General features: G+C 47.7%; 1 protein-coding gene across 13 annotated transcripts in view; it reads right to left on the minus strand.

The window, feature by feature from the left end:
• The window catches only part of Jakmip1 (janus kinase and microtubule interacting protein 1), a 120,533-nt gene that overhangs the window by 68,397 nt on the left and 30,674 nt on the right, over positions 1-21,462 (minus strand). The gene's annotated exons all lie outside the window — the stretch shown is intronic.

Below are 21,462 nucleotides of genomic sequence, written 5' to 3' on the forward strand. Positions count from 1 at the left end.
CATTCAACACTGGTGGCCACACAAGGCTTGGTGGATCCGGCCTATAACCTCAAGCTAGCTGGGAGGCTAAGGCAGGCAGATCCCAAGTTCAAGGCCAGGCTAAGACCAAAGAACTAAAAGAAGGTAAAGCCAGGGCCGTGAGACCCAAACCTAGCACACCACAGCCTCGTGCCTGGCCTTGTAGCAAAGTGGTGCTTGCAAGGGTGAGGTCACATTCACATTGTCTTGTTAGAACCATGTAGGAGAGGCAACTACTAACACCATGAGGTATACTCCTGTGGCTTTCCCCATCACACTGTGTTACAAAGGCAACATTGACCACATTCCCCACAGTCCCTGCAGAACTTATGGGTAGCGGTCTGCCTCTCTAGCATCTGGCCTCTGCATAGAATTTCTCCCCCCATCACAACCCCAGGATAGCTCTTTCTTATCACCCGAGAGATATCTTGCATAGCCTCATCACAGAAAAGCATGAGTTATGTCTGCATCAAATAGAAAGCTGTCCTGAACTGATCCTGAGGACAGAAAACTGGTGGTCAGTACTGACAAGGCCTCACTGGTCGTCCAGCAGCTGGTGGAGCAGGGGTTGACGGGACCCTGGAGAGGGGCTGTGTGGAACTCGGTGTCATAGAGAGGAGTCGGGTTGTATAAAGTATTATCCTACTTTTCTACATTTTACAAGTTGAGTACTTCCTGTAAGAAACTCCAGGAAACAGGAAAAGGAAGTGGAAAAGAAGTGTCTGTGTGTCCCCTAATGTATCTGTGTGTGTCTGATGGGGTGGGGAGGGTGGAGACCAACATTATGTGTCTCCCCCTATGCTGGTAAGACACTGTCTCTCACTGAACCTAGAGCTTAGCTCTCTGTTTTGGCTAGAACTGTGGATCGGTGAGTCGCCAGGATCCTCCTGTCTCCAGCCCCCAGTGCTGGGATACGAGTGCACGCTACTATACCCAACTTTACATAGGTGCTGCTGGAAGTGTGGACTCAGGTCGTCTGCTTATATACCTAGCGAGCCCTTACCTGATGAGCCAACTCCCTGAACCAGAACTCACTTTTAAACCATCATCTACCTGTCATTTTGTATATTGCTGTGACATACTGGCTCATTCAATCTTGACAAGGTCTAGGTGTTCCTCTGGGAAGAGGAGGCAAGGGTTTGGGAGGCCGTGGCCCACCCTCTTGGCTGTACTATCCAGCTGACTGCTCTGGAGGAGACCTGTTCAGCCAGGATGTGAGTGAGGGAAGAGGCAAGCCAAGCCCAGCCCAGAGCTTGGGATCTGTGGAGCCTGGAGATGTCTGTTGGGATAATCCTGTGCATGGTGTAGAGGTTGTCTTTGTATTCTTCAAATGTTGATTACTGTGCCAGCAGAGAACTGAGTACCACCCTGACTTTGGTACTGTTGTTCTAATTGCTCTGCACCTGCATCATATTTAGTAAACATTCTTCTCCAGGACCTTCTGATTGGTTTACGGCTGACAGCCTACGACGGACAGGAGAGGGAAGGTGAGACATCTGGGCAGAGATAGGATAAGATTCTTCTGGGAAAGAATCGGGTGTGTGGATTTGCCAGCCAGACATGGAAGAGGTCCGGTGTATGGGGACTGAATGAGAGGTAATGGATCAGGAGGCAAATGTGAGCCAGAATGAACCGGTTAATTAAGTTATATGAGCTAGCTGGGAAGTAAGGCCTAAGCACTCATAAATAATAAGAGGTCTCTGTCATTGGGTGCTGGCGGGTAGATGTCAATCATAAAGCCAGCCAAGGCAAACAAGGCACAGCAGACCCGCCTGTCCTGGATGTGGGAAGGGCTAAGATGTAAACTGGCCCTCAGAGCCCAGGCTTGCCCGCTGCTCCTTCCCAGCTGGGATGAAATCATCACACCACAGAGGCAAGCGTTGTTACATATTTAACACACCTAACACCTATACACCAAGAAAAGCCAGGCCTCGGTGGGTGGGAGGGTGGATTCCATCTGGGCTTAAAAGAGAGTCAATAGCAAACTCCTCCCTAAGGCAAAGGAAGGACCATTTCCCAAGTCATCCTATGACAGCAAGACTGCAGTGACCCCCAGTGACATCACAAAAGAAGAAACAGCAAACTGGTACCCTCAACGAATGCGGGCGCCCAGATCCTCAGCCAAACACCAGAAAACAGAGCCATGAGGTAAAGAAAAGCAAACACGGCAGCTCCTGGGTCCTAGCAAGGGCTGCCTAGCACATCCCACTCTGGAAGGACTGCTCTCAGAGGGAGAACCCTCTCTCCTCACCCCCCACAGAGATCGAGGATCTCCTCCCCAAAACATCATCAGTGAGCCCCATGCCTCCCTCTGAGAAACCACGCTGGGCAAACGGAGCTGGAGTCCCCAGTAACTCTGTTCCACCCACTCCATTCAATCCTTCACTCAAGATCAACCAGCCTTGCCCATGTGCAGGATGCTGGTCCTAGAGTGAGAAGCCCCTGCCTGCCTCTGACCTCTTCTTCCTTACCTTAGTTCTGGAACCTGCTGTGTCTGGCACTAAGCAGATGCAGTGACAGTGCAGCAGAGGGAGACACAAGACAGCTGTGGGCTGGGCCAAGTGCACTGTGGGAATTCTGAAATGGATGGATTCCATAACAAAGGGTAAGGGTATTGAGAGGGATGGGGAGACTCACCAGTTCAGAGTCACCATCCCCCAAGGAAAAACATTTCTTTCTCTCAATATACCCCTGAGGAAAACAGGCCCTTCTCACACTCAGCATATGCCTAAGCCTTGCTCCTAGCTGCCCCCTGGCACTGGCACATCCTGTTCACACCCCACCAATCCAGTAGGAAATCTTCCTCGGTGACTGTCCTGTCACCGGCCCTCCCACCTAGCACTCACTCAAGCTTCTACCTATAGTCAAGGTAGGATCCATGTGCACAACTGTGTATGCCTTTCCCCAATTCTTGTTATGAACTGTCCTTAGCTGTAGGTCTAGGGGCATCTTTGATGACTGCAAGCCAGCCTTGCAGATGAGTGGGTCCCAGTAGCGGGCCATTTTCTTCTGGTGTCTGCAGCAGCTCAGTAATCACCCATCAGCCTCAACGGTTTACCACGTGATCTGCTGCTGGAATCCGGCAAGCTCTGAGCTGAGCGCCGATGGCTTCCGTGCATCTTTCTGAGACCAAGCATCTTTCTGAGACCAAGCGCAGGGTGACTGCATTGCCTGGCAACGTGGCCTAGAGGCCAAGCTGACTTCCAGCCCCTGATGCTGGCTCTGGCCCAGCAGACCTTCCTGTTGCAGGGAGTGGCATTTTGCATTTGTTTCTCCTAAACAAATGAGGATTTCAGGCTCTTGCTAGGGCTGCAGGAAACACACATTAACATCACATCTCTACACATGGGATGTGTAGCTACACACACACACACACACACACACACACACACACACACACACACACAGGAGTGAATCCACCAAGGAACAGTCCACTGCTTGAGGATCAGGAGCCAATGTCATCATTTTTTACCAATTCAACTCAGCAGCATGTCCTGGGTACCAGCCAGGCACGGGGAGGTGCTATGGGGCTGCAGACAGGGGGACTTGCTTCTTGCTGTCCCTCGCACTGTCTTGTGTGTCACTGTAGCTCATCTGCAGACGGTACCATGGCCATTCCCAGGCCCAGTACTGTGTAGAATTTCAAACAATCCATCCTGGATGGAATCTCCTATGGCCCAGGAAGGAAACAACTCAGAAGTGTCAGGAAGTCCCTGAATGTGCCAGCTACGCCAGAGCCCTCCCTCTCGAAGGTTACATAAGCAGTAAGAACTGCTAGAGAGATAGAAAACTAAGGCAGGTCAGTTTGCTGGAATAGATGCTCTTCAACCAATCGCACGCCTGTTGATGTCCATAAGCCATTACCCATGCTGGGGTGGTCTTTGGGGATGCAGCTGTCTTTCAGTCATTTTTGCTCCTGCAAATAACCCCTCACCCACATTCCCATAAGTAACCCCAGTAACTCATGGGTCACCGAGTTTGACTGTTATCTGCGCTTTGATCTCCTGTCAGTTGCCATGTTCCCCACAATGATTCTTCCTCCCTGTGTCACCTGGCACCTGCCTTTGAGTCCTCCACAGCTGGTTCCACCCACATTCCTTAGAGGAATACACCACTGAGTCTATGCAAGCATCTGCCCTATGCCAAGTCCTGGGTGAGCAAGATAGGCAGAGAGCCCAACAGCTGCTGCCCAAAGGCCCTTGCAGGTTCATAAAAAACATAAAAGACAAGCCAGTATCGCCTGCCCATGAGCTCAGATGTCTCTCGATGCTTTCAGATGGACTCCCAGCACCATCCCCCACAGCTCACCTATATAAAGAAAGAAAAGCTGCCTGTAAAACTGAAGAGGCACTCCTGCCAAGGAAGCTGAGTGCAGTATTCACTCCTCCCTCCTCTCCCCCAAAGCCAGTTCTCAAGGCTACCCCAGCCTTTCTCCCCACTCATCCCATTAGCCCAGCCCCCAACTGCAGCAGGTATTCCCTGGGAAGCCAGCAGCCAAGCCTGCCAGAGAAGAAAGTAGGCCAGTGAAGCAGGTAGGTGAGCTTCAGATCTTCACTCTTCCTCCCTTCCTCCAAATCTTATACCCCAGTCTCATGCCCAGCTCTGCGGCAGACTATTCATGATGGGTCCTCCTGGCTCTCTGCCTGTTCCCAGGGGCTAAGCTGATCCTGGTGAAAGACTTTACTTTTCTCCCTCTGTAAACTTCCTTTATCCCCCAAGCCCACCTCTACTCCTAGGTGTCAGTTCCCAATACCTAGAAACATATTTTATCTGGAACCCACAGTGGCCACACCTAGTGTAATCCCAGAGTAATTCCCTACCAATCAACACACAATCGCCCCCCACAGCCTCCCGAGAACAGAGAGGGCAGAAACCAATTAACAAAACCAAGGGACTCAGCCAGCCAGCTGAGTGTGGCAAACGTGGCTGGGGAAACCTAGCCCTTCCCCCACTCCCTCTGTCTTGTAAGTAACCATTAGATTACATTCTTAAAGCTAACCCCCAAGTCTATTCCCTCATTTGGCCAACTCCGCCTCCTGAGGCTGACCACCAAGGTCCAGATATAGAATTATTGAGGTCCAGTAATCAAAAGCCCCACTTGATGCCTAATTAAAATTAAGCACCTCATCGTAACATGGAGTTTACCCTTGTACCTTTTTTTTTTTTTTTTGGTTCTTTTTTTCGGAGCTGGGGACCGAACCCAGGGCCTTGCGCTTCCTAGGTAAGCGCTCTACCACTGAGCTAAATCCCCAGCCCCCCCTTGTACCTTTATAAACCACCACTTTCGGGTTGGGGATTTAGCTCAGCGGTAGAGCCCTTGCCAAGGCCCTGGGTTCAGTCCCCAGCTCTGAAAAAAAGAAAAAAAAAAAAAACCACCACTTTCCTATGGGCCACGTCTGACACCTCTCTATCCTGAGGCACTTCTTTGTCCCCCTGGCACAAATATCTCTTCCCCTTCTCCCCCGCCCCTGTCCTGCTCTCTCCTTTGTTCCCTTCCTCTATCTCCTGTCTTTGTCCCTTATCCCTGCTCTCTGTCCCTCGGGGACAAATAAATCTCTTTTGTGCTGAGAACTTGGTCTTCAGGTGTTGGGAGATGACTTTGAGGGTCCTTACACAAAATATCCACCCAACAAAGACAAGACCAAATATCAGCACCTAGAATCACAACCATTGCAAACCCAGATGTCCCCAGAGTAAAAACACAAACAATAACAGCCATGACGCTATGTCCCTACTAGCGACCAGCAACCCTACCTACCACAGTAGGCCGGACATAACTTAAGCACAAAGCAAAGACCTTCAAAGAGCCACGCTGAATGTGATAAAGGCCCTTAAAGAGGAAGCGAATGAATCCCTTAAAGAAATCTGTCAAATAGCAGACAGTGGAAAGAAATGAATAAAACAGGTCAGGATCTGAAAGTAGAAATAAAATCCGCAAACTGGAGGAAATCTGTAAACAAGAAGCTTAGGAAGTCAAACAGGAACCTCGGAGGCAAGCCTCACCGACAGGATATAAGAGATGAGGGGCTGGGGATTTAGCTCAGTGGTAGAGCGCTTGCCTAGGAAGCGCAAGGCCCTGGGTTCGGTCCCCAGCTCCGAAAAAAAAAGAACCAAAAAAAAAAAAAAAAAAAAAAAGAGATGAAAGAGAGAATTTCAGGCACTGAAGTAATGGATACCTCAGTCAAAGAAAATGTTAACTTTTAAAACAAACGTTGTCACAAAACAGCCAGGAAGTCTGAGACACTATGAAAAGTCCAAATCTAAGAGTAACGAATATACAACAAGCCCAAACCTACGAGACACAATGAAGGTAGTTCTAAGAGGCAAATTCACAACACTAAGTGCCTTAATAAGAAAAAAAAAAAAATGGAGAGATCTCATATTGGTAACTTAACAGCACATTTGAAAGCTCTAGAACGAAATGAAATCACCCCCAAAAGGAGTGAACAGAAAGAAATAATCAAGCTCAAGGCTGACATCAATAAAACAGAAACAAACAAGCAAACAATTCAAAGACAAAGAGTTGGTTCTTTGGTAAGATTGACAAACTCTTATCCAAATTGATTACAGGGCAGACAGAGAAGATCCAAATTAACAAAATCAGAAATGAGGAGGACATGACAGACACTAGGGAAGGCCAAAGAATCATAAGGACATACATTCAAAACCATTACTCCACCAAATTAGAACACCTAGAAGAAATGACTGATTTTCTCAATAGATACAACTTACCAAATTTAAACCAAGAGCAGATAAGTCCTTTAAACAGGCCTATCACCCCTTTCAGTGACTGAAACAGAAGCAGTCACTAAAAGTCTAACAACAGCAACAACAAAAAGCCCAGGGCCAGATGGGTTTAGTGCAGAATCCCGCCAGACCTTCAAAGAAGAGTTAATGCCAATACAGCTCAGAAACAGAAGGATTTTGCCTAATTTGTTTTACAAGGCCACGGTTACCCTGACACCAAAACCACAAAAAGACCCAACAAAGAGAGTTACAGACCAACTTCCCTCATGTATATAGATGCAAAAATTCTCAATGAAATATTATCAAATTGTATCTAAGAACACATCAGAAAGATTATCTACCATGATCAAGTAGGCTTCATCCCAGAAATGCAAGGATGGTTCGACATACATAAATCAATAAATGAATCCACCATCTAAGCAAACTGAAAGAGAAAAACCACATGATCATCCTATTAGATGCAGAAAAAGCTTTCAACAAAATTCAACACCCCTTCATGATAAAAGCCCTGAAGATATTAGGGATATCTACATGGGACATATTTCAACATAATAAAGCCACTTTACAACAAGCGCATAGCCACCCAAGACAAGGCTGTCCACTCTCCCATACCTGCTCAATATAGTACTTGAAGTCTTAGCTAGAGCAATAAGGCAACTAATGGAGATTAACTAATGGGGATACAAACTGAAAAGGAAGAAGCCGAAGTATTATTATTTGCAGATGATACGATAGTATACATAAGAAAATCCCACTATGAAATCCCTACAGATGATAAGCACTTTCAACAAAGTAGCTAGAGGCAAAATTAACTCAAAAATCAACAGCCATCCAACATTCAAATGACAGACTGAGAAAGAAATCAGGGAAATACCATTCCAAACAGTCTCAAATAATATATAATGCCCAACAGTAACTCTAACCAAGCAATTAAAAGACTTGTGTAATAAAACTTGTGTAATAAAAAGAAGTTAGGGATCATAACGGAAGATGGAAAGATCTCCCATGCTCATGGATCAGTAGGGTTAACATAGTAAACGTGGCCATCCTACTAAAAGCAATCTACAGATCCAATTCAATCCCCATCAAAATTCCAATATGATTCTTCAGGATCTCAAAAGGTCAATTTTCAAGTTCATATAGAAACACACACACACACACACACACACACACACACACACACACCAATCCCAAATAATAAAACTGGTGAAAATATCACCATCTCTGACCTCAAATTGTACTGTGAAGCTCTAGTAATAAAAAAACAAAAAAAAAAAAAAAACCTAATGGCTTTGGCACAGAAATAGGCACACTGATCAATTAAACAGAACTGAAGACCCAGACATAATTCACACTCCTATGGACACTGGGTTGTTTTTTGGTTTGGTTTGGTTTGGTGTGGTTTGGTTTGGTTTGATTTTTAAGCCAGAAATACACTGGGGAAGCATCTTTGACAAATGTCTCACAGGGCACACATGCTTGTTAAAAAGTGTTCTAAAAATATGGATCAAAATGCCCCAGATAACTTGGCTCCTCTTAAACTGTTTGCTTGCTTCCCCCTGCAACTGCCAAGTCAGATGTGTTTTTTTTTCTGTTTTCTGTGTCTTTAAACACTCCCTGTAACATGCATTTGGGCTGCTCTGTGAGAAGTGTTTCTTTCTAGGTAGGCGCCAGCCATCTTAATATAGACACTTGATTCAGACTTCGGTCATGCTGACTGGTCTTTGGGTCTCTATCTCCCAACCAAGGTGCTGGCCGAACTATATGGCTGATATAAATTAATGCAAATGGAGCCATACTTATCACTACATAAAACTCAACTCTAAGTGGATCAAAGACCTCGACATAAAAACAGACACACTGAACGTGACAGAAGAGAGAGAGCAGGGAACGGCCTTGAACTCAATGGCACAGAAGACTTTCTAACAGAGCTCTGTTAGCACAGGCACTGATGTCAATAATTAATAAATGAGACCTCACAAAAATGAAAGCCTTCTGTGGGGCAAAGGACACTGTCATTTGGACAAAGCATCGGCTTATAAAATAGAAAAAGATTTTTGTCTTTTTACCAACTGTACATCCAATAGATGGTTAATATCCAAAATATATAAAGAACAACAAACTAGATATTGAAAATAAACAAATAATATAAAAATATCCAGAGAATTCTCAAAAGAGGAAACTGAAATGGCTGAGAAAACTTAAGGAAATGTACAGTCTCCTTAGTCGTCAGAAAAATGCAAATCAAGAAACTTAGAGGTCTCATCTTACATCCACCAGAATGGCTAAAGTCAATGAAACAAGTGACAGCTCATGCTGCTGAGGATGTGGAGTAAGGGGACACTCCTCCGTTGTACTTGAACGTGTACAAACGTGTACAGCCACTGTGGAAGTCAGTGTGGCAATTCCTTAGGAAGACAGGAGTCAATCTTCCATAAGGTCCAGCTATACCACTCTTGGGCGTACAGCCAACGGATGCTTCGTTGTACCACAGAGACACTTGCTCAACCATACCATCATTGCTCTACTTATAACAGCCAGAAACTGGAAACAACCTAGTTGTCCCTCAGCAGATGAATGCATAAAGAAAATGTAGTACATTTACACAATGGAATATTGCTCAGCTGTTAAAAAAAAATGGTATCAGGAAATCTTCAGGCAAATAGATGTAACTAGGAGACCATCCTCCTGTGTGAGGTAACCCAGAATCAGAAAGACAAATGTGGCGTGTATATATTTATATGTGGATGTCAGCCATTAAGTCAATGATAACCAAGCTACAAACCATAGACCCGAGTGGTCAGATATAGAGTAAGGGACTGGGGGTGTAAGTGGAGGGCAATTGATCTTCCTAGAAAGAGAAATAGCATAGATAGTTATGGATGGATAGAGACATATCAGAATAAGAAAAGCACGTGGGAAGAGGCAGTGAATAGGGGACAAGAGGGGAAAACAGGGAGAAACAGCTGAAATTAAGGTCCATTTGAGGGGCTGTATGAAAATCTAATTCAGTAGAAGCTTCCTAAAATATATATAAATATATGAAGATGATCTAAATGTAATCACCAAATAATGGAGGAGACAGAGCCCCAGTTGGACATCTCTTACCACCAAATAAAGCTTCCATACCAAAACTGGGTTAGATCTAATTGAGTTGAAGGCCCATGTTAGTCCAATGGGAACCTCCATACAATGCGGGCTGTTGCCAAGACTACAGGTTACTCTACCCAGACGGAGAGGAAGGCCCTATGGCTAAAGACAACACCTACGCCACTCACTGAACATGGAGAAGTCAAGTTGGTGCCTACAGAGAGCCTTCTCACTCCTACAGGCTAACATCTTTGGTACAGGAAGAGAATCTGCATGCTACTAAAGGAGAAACATAAACAACGACTTAGCTACCAACCCCTTGATCTACAATGGTGTCCTGTCTGCAAGATACACAATGCAATGGTGGCTCGAAGCTTGTGGGAGGAACCAACCAATATCCGATTTGACATAAGGCACACTCCATGTTGGGACCTCATACCTGACACTGCTGGAGTGACGAAGAGCCTGAGCCTAGATAGATAGCCCAGGGCTCTAGGATAAAACCAAATAGTACTGTTCTACTAAAGAATATAGCAATAGAATGACTCCTGATGAAATTGTGCTACACTCACAGACTGGTGCCTTGCTCAGCCATCATCAGAGAAGCTTCCTCCTGCAGCAGACAGGAACAAGTAAAGAGACCAGACAAGGTGCAGAGTGAGAGACCTTGGGACACGCAGCCCGAAGTGCAATGCCTCCATCAAATCCCTCCCCTCAGGGCTCAGGGAAGGCAACAGAAGAGGAGGCAGAAAGAGTGTAAGAGCCCGCAGGAATGGAGGACACCAGGAAAACAAGGACCTGTAAACCAACAGGATCTGTGAGGCACAGGGCCTGCAGGAGTCTGCACCAGAGTGGGTCCTAGAACTGAAAACAGAGGTGCACACGTGCCCAAATCCCTACCCCAGAAGCTATCTCCAATTGATAACCACTTGCAAATAAAAATTTACTTTCCTCCAAGAGCGTCTCACCAGAGAAACGAACTGCCCAGCTTCTGTTGATGGCCAACAGAAAACACACTCAACATCTTTGGAGGCTGTCTCATAACGTGCTATCGGGACTGTCTTTTTTGTTTATTTCTTTTTTTTTTTTTTTTGGTTCTTTTTTTTGGAGCTGGGGACCGAACCCAGGGCCTTGCGCTTCCTAGGTAAGCGCTCTACCACTGAGCTAAATCCCCAGCCCCTTTTTTGTTTATTTCTAATCTAATTTCTAGTTTTCTTTTTTATTTATATATCTTTGTCTTTTTTTTACTCTACAAGTCCTTTGCGTATATTATTATGACTTCCACTTAAGAGTTTTATGTGATACCTGAGTGTGCAAACAAGTGTGCCTCTGTGTCTGTTTCTATTTCTTGGGCCTTTTCTTGGGCTCTTTTTCTTCTGTTTGTTAGGTTTTGTTTATTATTATATTATATTCCCTTAGAATCCTGTTTTTTTTTTCTAATGAGAGACAGAAAGGCGGCAGATCTAAATAGGAGGGGATGTGGGGATGAACTAGGAGGAAGAAAGGGAAGGGAAACCATAATTAGGATGTATTATGTGAATAAAATTTCTTTTCAGTAAGAGGCGGGGAAAAGAAAATGAAATGAAGTAGGCTGCCCATGTCCAGGGGCTGGGAAATGGTACTTACCCTCAGAGTGGTCCGTGTAAGACCCTCCACTGTACCTGAGGACACTCCTCTCAGGCAGCATCAGAAAAGGGCCCGCCTCTGCATACCCAGGGCCTGACTGACACAGCAGATCCACGGCCTGTCTGCTGAACAGAGCGGTTTCTGCCTCTGGAAATAGACGCCTACCTCCAAAGCCATGGCTGCTGCACTCGGCCAGCAATCTTGGCTTCCTCCTGAAACCCACTGGCTTCCCTGACAGCTAGAAAAACCAGTCTGATGCCATCAGTAGGATGCAAAATCATTAAAAGGCACCTCTGAGAAGGCTGTTCTGTAAATCCATCTCCCTAGACACCACTGAGAAAAGACAGTGTGTGCTGTACATCCATGTCCTGGCTGTCTCCACAGCAGCCACGCTATACTGCTGTCTCCACCATGAGGTCCCCAGCTACACACCAGAGCAGTCCTCCTCAGGGGGCTCGGATCTCTCTCTCTCTCTCTCTCTTTCTCTCTCTCTCTCTCTCTCTCTCTCTCTCTCTCACACACACACACACACACACACACACACAGAAAGAGAGAGAGAGAGAGAGAGAGAGAGAGAGAGAGAGAGAGAGAGAGAGAGAGATGGGGGACACCTTAGTGGCTCTCCAACCAGCAAGGAAAGGCTAAGATTATACAAAGTGGATCTTTACCCAGAAGCCTCTATTCCTCATCATTCTCATGCCATGTTTCGGCCTAGCAGTCAACAGCTTCCATCATTTAACTCCCAAGCTCAAATACCTTCTTCCCAGCCATGGCATGTTCACACCAGACCACACACAAACAGCGACACCAGCGACCACACAGCACCTCCCCTTGTTCCATACATTGTGCCAATATCCTATTTCCTATGGTAAACTGAGGCTCAGTGAGTTCACGTAACCTTAAGATCATAAGACATGCATGACAGGACTAAGATCACACACGGCTGTCCTTACTGACTCAAGGCCTCTGCCTGCATCCTCCAGGTACATGGTGCCCTGCTGTTCCTCCAACCCTGCCCAAGTAGCCACCCTTAAATACCCACCACTCATAGTCCAGCATATTCGGCATACTCGACCTAGCCAGTGAGCGTCCCTGGATGCCTGCCCTGGGGTTTCCCACCCCCACCTGGTTGTTTTCAGAGCTCATCCCAGCCTGAGCCCGTCAGCTTTTCCAGCTGGGGCCATTGGTTTGCAGGACTATGTGTCACTTGCACTCAAAGTGCTCTGAGGGCTACACACAAAAGGGACAAGCTGGAGAGCAATGTGAAGTGTACAGGGCAAGAGCTTTGCACTTCAGTTTCCTGCCTAGACCTCAGTTCTTCAGTTTCTGCAAAACGCAGTGCTGTTTCGAGACTAAGCAAGAGAGTATATAGGCAAGCACAGTTAAGACCATGCAGGAGTTGATCATTGGAACCTCTTTCCCCCCACCCCTACCCCCCCACCCCCGTCTCTCTGCTTCTTCACCGCAGGCTCCTGCTGCCACGGTGCTCTGTTTCCTTCAGGCTAACCTTTGAACCAAATCTTGAAACTTCTAGAATGGTGAATTAAAGTGCATCTCTCTTCAAGTTGCCAGGTATTTTGTCCCAGCGATGAAAAGGCTTGCCCAGCACTGGGAAGGCACTGACTTTTGTGCGTGGGGTGCTGGGGACAGAAGTGTGGGTGTTGTGCATGCTCAGCAAGTGTCTTACTACCAGGCTATGCCCCCAGCCAGCATTCACTCCGTGTGGGTGTGTGTGTGTGTGTGTGTGTGTGTGTGTGTGTGTGTGTGTGTATGTGTGTGTGTGTGTGTGTGTTTACATGTTTGTGCAGGTACATGTATGCATACAGGCGTATGTAGGAGCCAGAGGTCACTGGTGTCTCCTATCACTCTCCACTCTATTTTTTGAGACAAGACCTCTCCCTGAAGATGGAGTTCACGTTGATTGGCTACACTGGCTGGCTGGGAGACCCAGGGATCCTCCTGTCTCTACCTCCTCAGCCTTGGGATAACAGATAAACCACCATGCCTGCTCTTTATGTGAGTTCAGAGAATCCAAATTTAGGGCCTCAGGCTTGCGTGCAAGCACTCTACTGACTGAGTTGTCTCACCAGCCCCTGCATTGACTTTTCAAAATCAACTTTCCTAAAGTGCCTTTCCCAATGTTGGTGTACAGCTCAGAGTCTGACAGGAGACAGAGTAAGTGTCTGGTCAACTGGAAAACACTTCCATGTCCCTTTGTACAACTTAGCTTTCTTTGCCTAAGTACACACACACACACACACACACCATCAAGATGGTTTGGTGGTAAAGGTGTTTGCTGCCAAGTCTGATGACCTCACCTCCATCCCTAGAACCCACATAGACGACAGAGAATGTGCTACCGAAAGTTATCCTCTGACCCCACATGTGCATAAAAAAATAAGACAAAATGAAGTAACTATAAAAACTAAGTGTGTGTGTGTGTGTGTGTGTGTACGCTAATCTAGCCTCATTCTTATTCCAAACAATATTTCATGAGCTCACAGGCTAGTCTTCCTAGTATACACTAAATAATAAGATGGTCACTTGAGCCCTAAAATTCTAAACTTCTCAGACCAAGAGAAGCAGTCTCGCTAAATAGCATTCCTGAATGCAATGGCCCCAGCGCCAGCTCCCCGAGTCTGGAATCCATACTTGCTTGCACAGGGTCTAGCCCGAGGCTTGTACACAGCAGATGCTATGAAGCCACAGAGTGCCAGCGCCATCTTGGTAGCCCACCCAAACTGTGTCTGGACCCACAGCCCTGCTGCCTGGGTGAGAGACAGCAGACATGGGCTGAAGGATCTGCATTCGGGCTCCAGCCCTGGGTGCAGAAGAGACACTGACTGAAGCAGGATGTGGCTGGGGCAGAGATGACCTGCAACTCCACAGACGTTCAGTGGCTAATCTGCCTGCATTTTAGCTTGCTGCATATTGTTAATAATTCAGGCGCAGGCGCACACATCAGAACTACTTCATGGAAACCCACTAGGGTGTCAGTCTGCATTCAGAGGGGTGAGGGGCTCCCTACAGAGGCAACAGACGGATCCCCTTCCAAGTCCTCACTTCACAAGCCAAATAGCTGAAAGGAAGCCTTCTGTGCCCTGAGCAATTAGGCAAGGAGTCTGTCAGATGTCTGTAGACTAAAAATGAGCTGGGGGAGGGGTACATGTCAGCCTAAAAAAAGGGAATGGGGTTGGTTTTCAGACACTTGATAAGCCACCCAAGGTCCCTAGGACACTCGCTCCTCTGCACCCTGGAGTCACACCCAACCCTGCAGCCTGCCAGTCTGGCATCAATTTCCTGGTTCTCCACCCTACTGCCAAGGCCTCGCCCCAGCCAGAATGAACCTTGGACACTGCCCGGTACATGTGCAGCCAGGCCTTTGCACATGCTGGCTCCTCCTTCCTGCTCCATGCAAGAAACTCCTATTCATCTTCCAAACCCACCCAACCCCCATGTCTCACAGCTCCACAAAACCAACCAGCACAGGCCACACAGGCAGGAGAGAAGAGAGTCGCAGCCGGATCAGAACCAGGTTCTACACAGCCTTCCTTTCTTGTCTAGTGTGTAAAGGAATCCATAGCCCACCTCAGGCGGGCAGTAGAGCAGTCAGGGGTGAGTGCACACCCGGCCAGTGTGTGATGGGAATGTACCTGGTGGCAGTGTTAGCGACATCGGCCACTCGATCAGGAGCAACGAAGTCAGATTCTCTAACGTCAAAAGGCACACAGATGTCCAGAGTGTCCCTCCACAGTGACCCCAGCCACAAAGGGGAAACACAGCCATTCCTGGAGAGAAAGCAACCCAACTAAGTACCCACCTTCCAGGTACAGCAACCGGCACCACCACAACTGCTTTCAGGGGATGTTTGCCAGCTATCAGCTCTTGGGGTTGTTGTCAGGTTTTTTTTGGGTTTTTTTGTTTTTTCACACATTCCATCCTCACATCAACCTTAAAAGCAGTGACGACAGGACCAGGGGATGGCTCAGTGGATAAAGTGCTTACCTCCCAAGCACATGAGTTTGATCCCCAGGACAAGTTAAAAAGGCCAGATGGGCACGGTAGTGCATACCTCTAATCCTGGTGCTGGAGAGATGGAGGATGGATCTCTGGGGCTCGATGGCCTAACTGGTAAGCTCTGGGCCAAGGAGAGACTCTGTACAAAGGTGGTGGGCAGTGTTCCTAAGGAAGGCTTCTGTGGCTGCTCTCTGCATGCACACATGCACGCGTGCACACACACACGCACACACACACACATACACTAACACACACTAACACACACAAACACACACTCACACTCACACACATATCACACACACTCATACTCACACACTAACACACACTCACACATTCACGTTCACACACTAACACACACATCATACACACTCACATACACTCACACACACACTCTCACACACATTCACACTCACACACATATCACACACACTCATACACACTAACACACACACTCACACATTCACGTTCACACACTAACACACACATCATACACACTCACATACACTCACACACACTCTCACACACACACTCACACTCACACACATATCACACACACTCATACTCACACACTAACACACACACTCACACATTCACGTTCACACACTAACACACACATCATACACACTCACATACACTCACACACACTCTCACACACACACACATGCTCACTCACTCACTCATGCATGCACCTTAGCAAACAAAAAACTACTATTAGCCCCCCTGAGAAATTTAGAATTTGTAGCGGGTAAAGGAACCTGTCCAAAGTCACACAACTAAGAAATGTGACTGAAGCATAGACTCTGCTTCCAGGAGGGAATAAAACACCAGTTAGATTTGCTAGCCACTGCCTACACACACTAGGGAACATCTGTAGAATGTGAGGCCGTTTAACAGGACCTGTTTCTCCGACTCTGATCTGTCACCCAGCCTTTCCGATCCCTGGTGTATAGATTACAATGCAGCTACTAACGGTTACGAATCATAATGTAAATGTCTGTGTTTCCTGAAGGTCTTAGGCAACCCCTGTGATGGGGTCATTGGACACCAAAGGGGTCTCAGCCCAGAGGTTGAGAACCACTGTGCCAGGGGTTAAACCAGGGCTTTGTGCGCAGTAGGCTTGTAGTGCTCTGCCTCTGAGCCACACCCTCGTCTCACAATCTGGATTTCTGCACATTGGTTTTTCTGCTCCTTAAGATCATAGACTGTTACCAGGAAGTGAACTTCACCGCTTGGAGAGTCAGCTCTGTGAGCAGCACTGACCATGACAAGGTTTCCAGTGCTTGGTACAGAGAGGCTTAAGAACTTCATGTCTGGGTGGACCCATCAACTGACAAACTATTTGATGGGATTCACTGACGTTCTATGTGCCCAGCATACGGCCAGGCAGGAACAAAGCCTGCTGTTCCAGTTTGCTGCTATTGCTGTGACAGACACCATGACCAAGAGTAGCTCGGGGAAGTCTATTTAGCCTACATGTCATCATGAAGGGAAGCCTATTGGAACTGAAGCAGAGGCTATGAAAGAACACGGCTTACTTGCTTGCTCTCCAAAGCTTGCTCAGCTGCCTTTCTTATACAGCCCCGGACCCATGGATGGCATCACCTACAGTGAGCTGGGCCCTTCCACATCCATTATTAATCAAGAAAAGGCTCCCATAGGCCAATCTGATAGAGGCAGTTCCTCAGTGAGGTTCTCTCTTTCCAAATGTGACTAAGTTTATGCCCAGTTGATGAACACTATACCTGACCTCGGAAGTGATCTGCAACAAGCACCACGTACATGTCCCATGTGACCCCACCATGCCATCATTCCCTGTGTAACCCTTATGCGATCCGATAGGCTGTCACCACATCGCCGGCAGCACCGTCTCCTCTTACTATTGGCACAAGGATCCCGGTACCTGCCCATTGATGGCATCTTTGATGTGGTGACCTAATGGAGTTCAGAATTCACATGAAACTGTGATCCGGATACCTGCATGGCTATCAGGCTGCTGCACAATCCCTTCTAACATTTGCAATTACAAACCTGACACCACCCGTGAAACTTCTGTCTAGCTCATCCTGGTGATCGGAAGAGCATCTGCTGAGGTAAGACTTAATCATGTTTCTGAAGCAAACATTGAGTCTCTCTCCTCATGTTTCCAAAGGAGCTTCCAATGGTGGCAACACCTAGGAGCCCTGCACTCCATCCTTCCTTGGAGGCCAAAGTCCATCTGAGCTCCACCCTGGGCCTATCCACCAATGTCTGGCTGTGGGAAGCCATGACTCCCGAATCAGCTTTGACCTGCAATACCTGTTGGACCTGCTGTGACTGTCTGGTGGCCCACACTCTTGGCCAATGACCACAACTCCGTATTCTGACATTAGTTCCACAGCTATAGAGCCAAGTGTGCTCTGAAGTGAAGTGGGCTGAAGGCTAGGCAAGAGATCTTGCCTACGCCCAAGATCCTTCACTATCCTCACCTCCTCTGGAGGCAAGGTCAGGCACAGGTCACTAAAGCAAGCAAGAGCCAGGCATTGGGGGCTGGAGTTCCAACTCAGTCATCTTCCCAGGAGCCTTAGACACACCAGCCTCAGCTGACTCTGTGGTCCCTGCTACTGGGCAGTGAGACTCACCTCTCCCTAAAGCACCATTCCCAAAACATCACCCCAGGTATCTGCAGCAGCAAGGTGAGTGTATCCACTCTCTTCCTGTGGATAGCTTAGTTTCAAAGAACAAGGCTAAGGATACCAGATCCAGAGAGGTTACTAGCCATACTCCAGGCTTCTGGGGTGGAGACACAGCAGGGGACAAGGCTCCCAGATGTAGCCCTAACTACTTTACTGCTCTGCCTCTCTCTTCTGCATAAGGCAGACAAGGCAGACAGAGCAAACCCAGCAAACCCCACACCCACGTTTGCCCAACATGACGCCTCGGGCTCCGTACCAGTGGTCAAAGCTTAGATACAAAGAACCAGAAAAGCAAGAACGGAGCAGAGACAGCATGGATGTCTACCTGCATATGCCCTCCAAGCAAGACTTCCGAGTGAGCTCCTAGAAACAGACTGTCACACACAGCGTTCGCAGACTGGCTTCTGGGAGTTGACTGTCAACTTGGCAAAACCTAAGATCACCTTGAAGACAAATCTCTGGGCGTGTCAGTGAGGGTTTCTAGATCAAGTTAGGGAAGACCCATGTGGGCAGCACCATTTTATGGGTTTGGGGTCCTGAGGTGAAGGGAAGGGAAAAGGAAGCTGAACATAAATACTCTTTCTGCTTCCTGACTGCAGGAGCATTACAACCAGCTGCTTCATGCTCCTGCCTCTGTCATTTCCTTGCCAGGGTCGACTGTACCCTCAAATTGTGAGTCAGAATGAACCCCTCTTTCCACAGTAATGAAGGGGCTGTGGAAAGGGAAATGCCCAGAAGGTACAAGGCTCCCAGCGAAGGCAAAGAAACACAAGAGAGACTGGGTTAATCCTGAGGGAGAGGTAAACACAAGTATGAGGGTCAAGAGGTCAGGACTCAGCATTTTCTCAGTGTCTTTGAGGTCAAAGTCAAAGAGGCCGACCACACCAAGCCTGGAAGAATACTCAAAAAAGCCACTGTCTCACTGTATAGACGCATATATGAACTGGATTCAACAGGATTTTCCCCAAAATTCATGTCCTTCCAGTTGGAATGTGACCTTGTCTGGAACCTAGGTCACTGGGGTGTCACCGGTAAGACATACCTGTTTAGGGCTCACATCTAGAGTGATTGCTGTCCTTCCAAGGAGAAACCCAGAGTTGGGCACAAAAGCAGAAAGCGAAGTGAGGCCCCCACAAGCCGAGGAACCAGAAGAGCTGCTACCACTACTGGACACTGGAGGAAGAAAGAGGGTCTTCCCCAAATCCTCTAAGTGAGCAGCACTCCCAGACTCTGACCTTAACTTCTGGTCTCTAGAAACATGAGGGACTGTAGTTCTGTTTTAAGATGCCTAGTTTGTGGGAATCGTTACAGCATCATAGAACCGTGTGTGTGTGTGTGTGTGTGTGTGTGTGTGTGTGTGTGTGTGTATGTGCATGCATGTGCACACAATTTATTTTCAAGTGACTTTTAACAAGGTGGAGCTTCTGTCCTGGACAACTTTACCATCATGGAGCGGGCCAAGCACATGGTCCCCTAACCATCTGCAGACTCGGGTTCAGAGTCACACATCCTGGGGAGGGGGCAGAGGAGACAGATGTGTAAAGAGAGGCAGTGGGGTTCGGGGTACAGTGGGAGACAGTGCTCAGAGGCTGCTGAGAACCACAACTGGAGAAGCAGGCAGCAAAGCAACTCATCCAGGCAGACCAGCTGCCAGGCCTCGATGGAAAGGCCGGACAGACTACCCAGACTGAGTACTTCTAACGCAAGCGAAAGGCCAGCTCTTACTCCTCCAAAGCTCCAACCACAGGAAGCCCACCCAGGATTGTGCTGAGCTTTAGACCCACAGGCCCACCACCAACTGGCATTTCCTGCCAATGAACAGCTGCCCAGTAGCAAACATGACTGTGTAGTCAATAATGAAAATCTAACCAATGACAGGTGACATGCCGTGGTCCCCTGAGATCCCACCTCCAGATGATGCTGTAGCTGCCTGGTCTATGGAAGCCCTCTATGATGTTCTCCCCTAACTGTATATCATGTCTGAGTACGTCATGTGGTGCACGACTGTCCTTTACTTTTTCCACTTCCTAGATAAAAAAAAAACAAACTCATGGGAGGTTTACTACGCCAGCAGGACTAACACTGCTCCACAGGACAGTGTAGAAGGGGTTGCCTTTCAGGTCCCTCTGACTGCAAAGCACCCACCACTGGCAAGAGGGGAGATCATGACTGGGCATCTCACCAAGACCTGTGCCACCATGGGTGGGTGTCACACTAGGCTCAGAAGGTAAAGCTGTTTGCCATGCAAGCCTGGAGAGGTAAGTTTCATCCCTGGAACCCATGTAAAGGTGAAAGGAGAAAACTGACTCCACAAAGTTGTTCTCTGACCTCTACTCGTGTGTCTTCATAGATGTACCGCCCCCTCCACATACATACACAAAAGAGTACATTCTTAGAAATCCACCACCATTTAGGTCATCCCAGCATGTAGGTGGTGGAAGCAGGAGGATGGTAAGCTTCTTTCTGCAGAGCCTGCTAGGACACAGCCATTCCTACCCTGTCAGGAGTCCTGGAGCACAAGGGCAAAGTCCTCACATGCAGATTGTGCTCATTCACCCAACCAGCAGGCCTGAGGGCAGATTCAGACTTCTCTCACCCCACAACTGCATCCCCAGGACGAGAGAGAGCTCAGCTTGTGGCTGTGTCACAAGCTCTGAGTTTACAAAGTCACTGCATGATTCTGTCTGCGCCTCCATTAAGTCAGGATGCTTATCCAGAATGTTCTTACAAAGCTGTGCAGACCATCAATAGCTGGATAGCACTGGGATTTGTCATTTATAAGCAACAACAGAAAAACGGATGTTGCACTGCTGTCTGCAGGCTTCCAGGACCACAACCACTGCTCCCTGGAACAAGACTCATACACAAACACATGCACACATATATCACCACAAGTCCCAGACCCTGTGTCTCAAAGGCAAGCCCTCAGAAACACTGCTGTGTCTCTGCTGTCTGCAGCCCCAAGGCTAGAGGGCTCCATGCCACCTACTCTCACCACGGGTGGTGGGGTGGGAGACATTTTGGAAAGTTGTTCAGAGGCAAGACCATTGTTGAATCTACTGGCTGGAAAGCCAGCCCCGAGCTGCCCATGCTGACCACCTTTCCTTCTCCTCTAGGGACAGTGACCTTTCTCTTGGCACTGAACTAATGATCTGCACATAACTAATATACCCCAGCTGAAGAAAACAACATCCCCCATGAGGAAGGATGGATCAAGAAAGAACACGGACCAGGTGCTGGGTGAGATGGCCACTGAGGCAGTCTCCCAGGAGGACGGCTTTCTCCTCACATA

Source organism: Rattus norvegicus, chromosome 14, assembly GCF_036323735.1.
Source record: "Rattus norvegicus strain BN/NHsdMcwi chromosome 14, GRCr8, whole genome shotgun sequence".
NCBI classification, from domain to species: domain Eukaryota; kingdom Metazoa; phylum Chordata; class Mammalia; order Rodentia; family Muridae; genus Rattus; species Rattus norvegicus.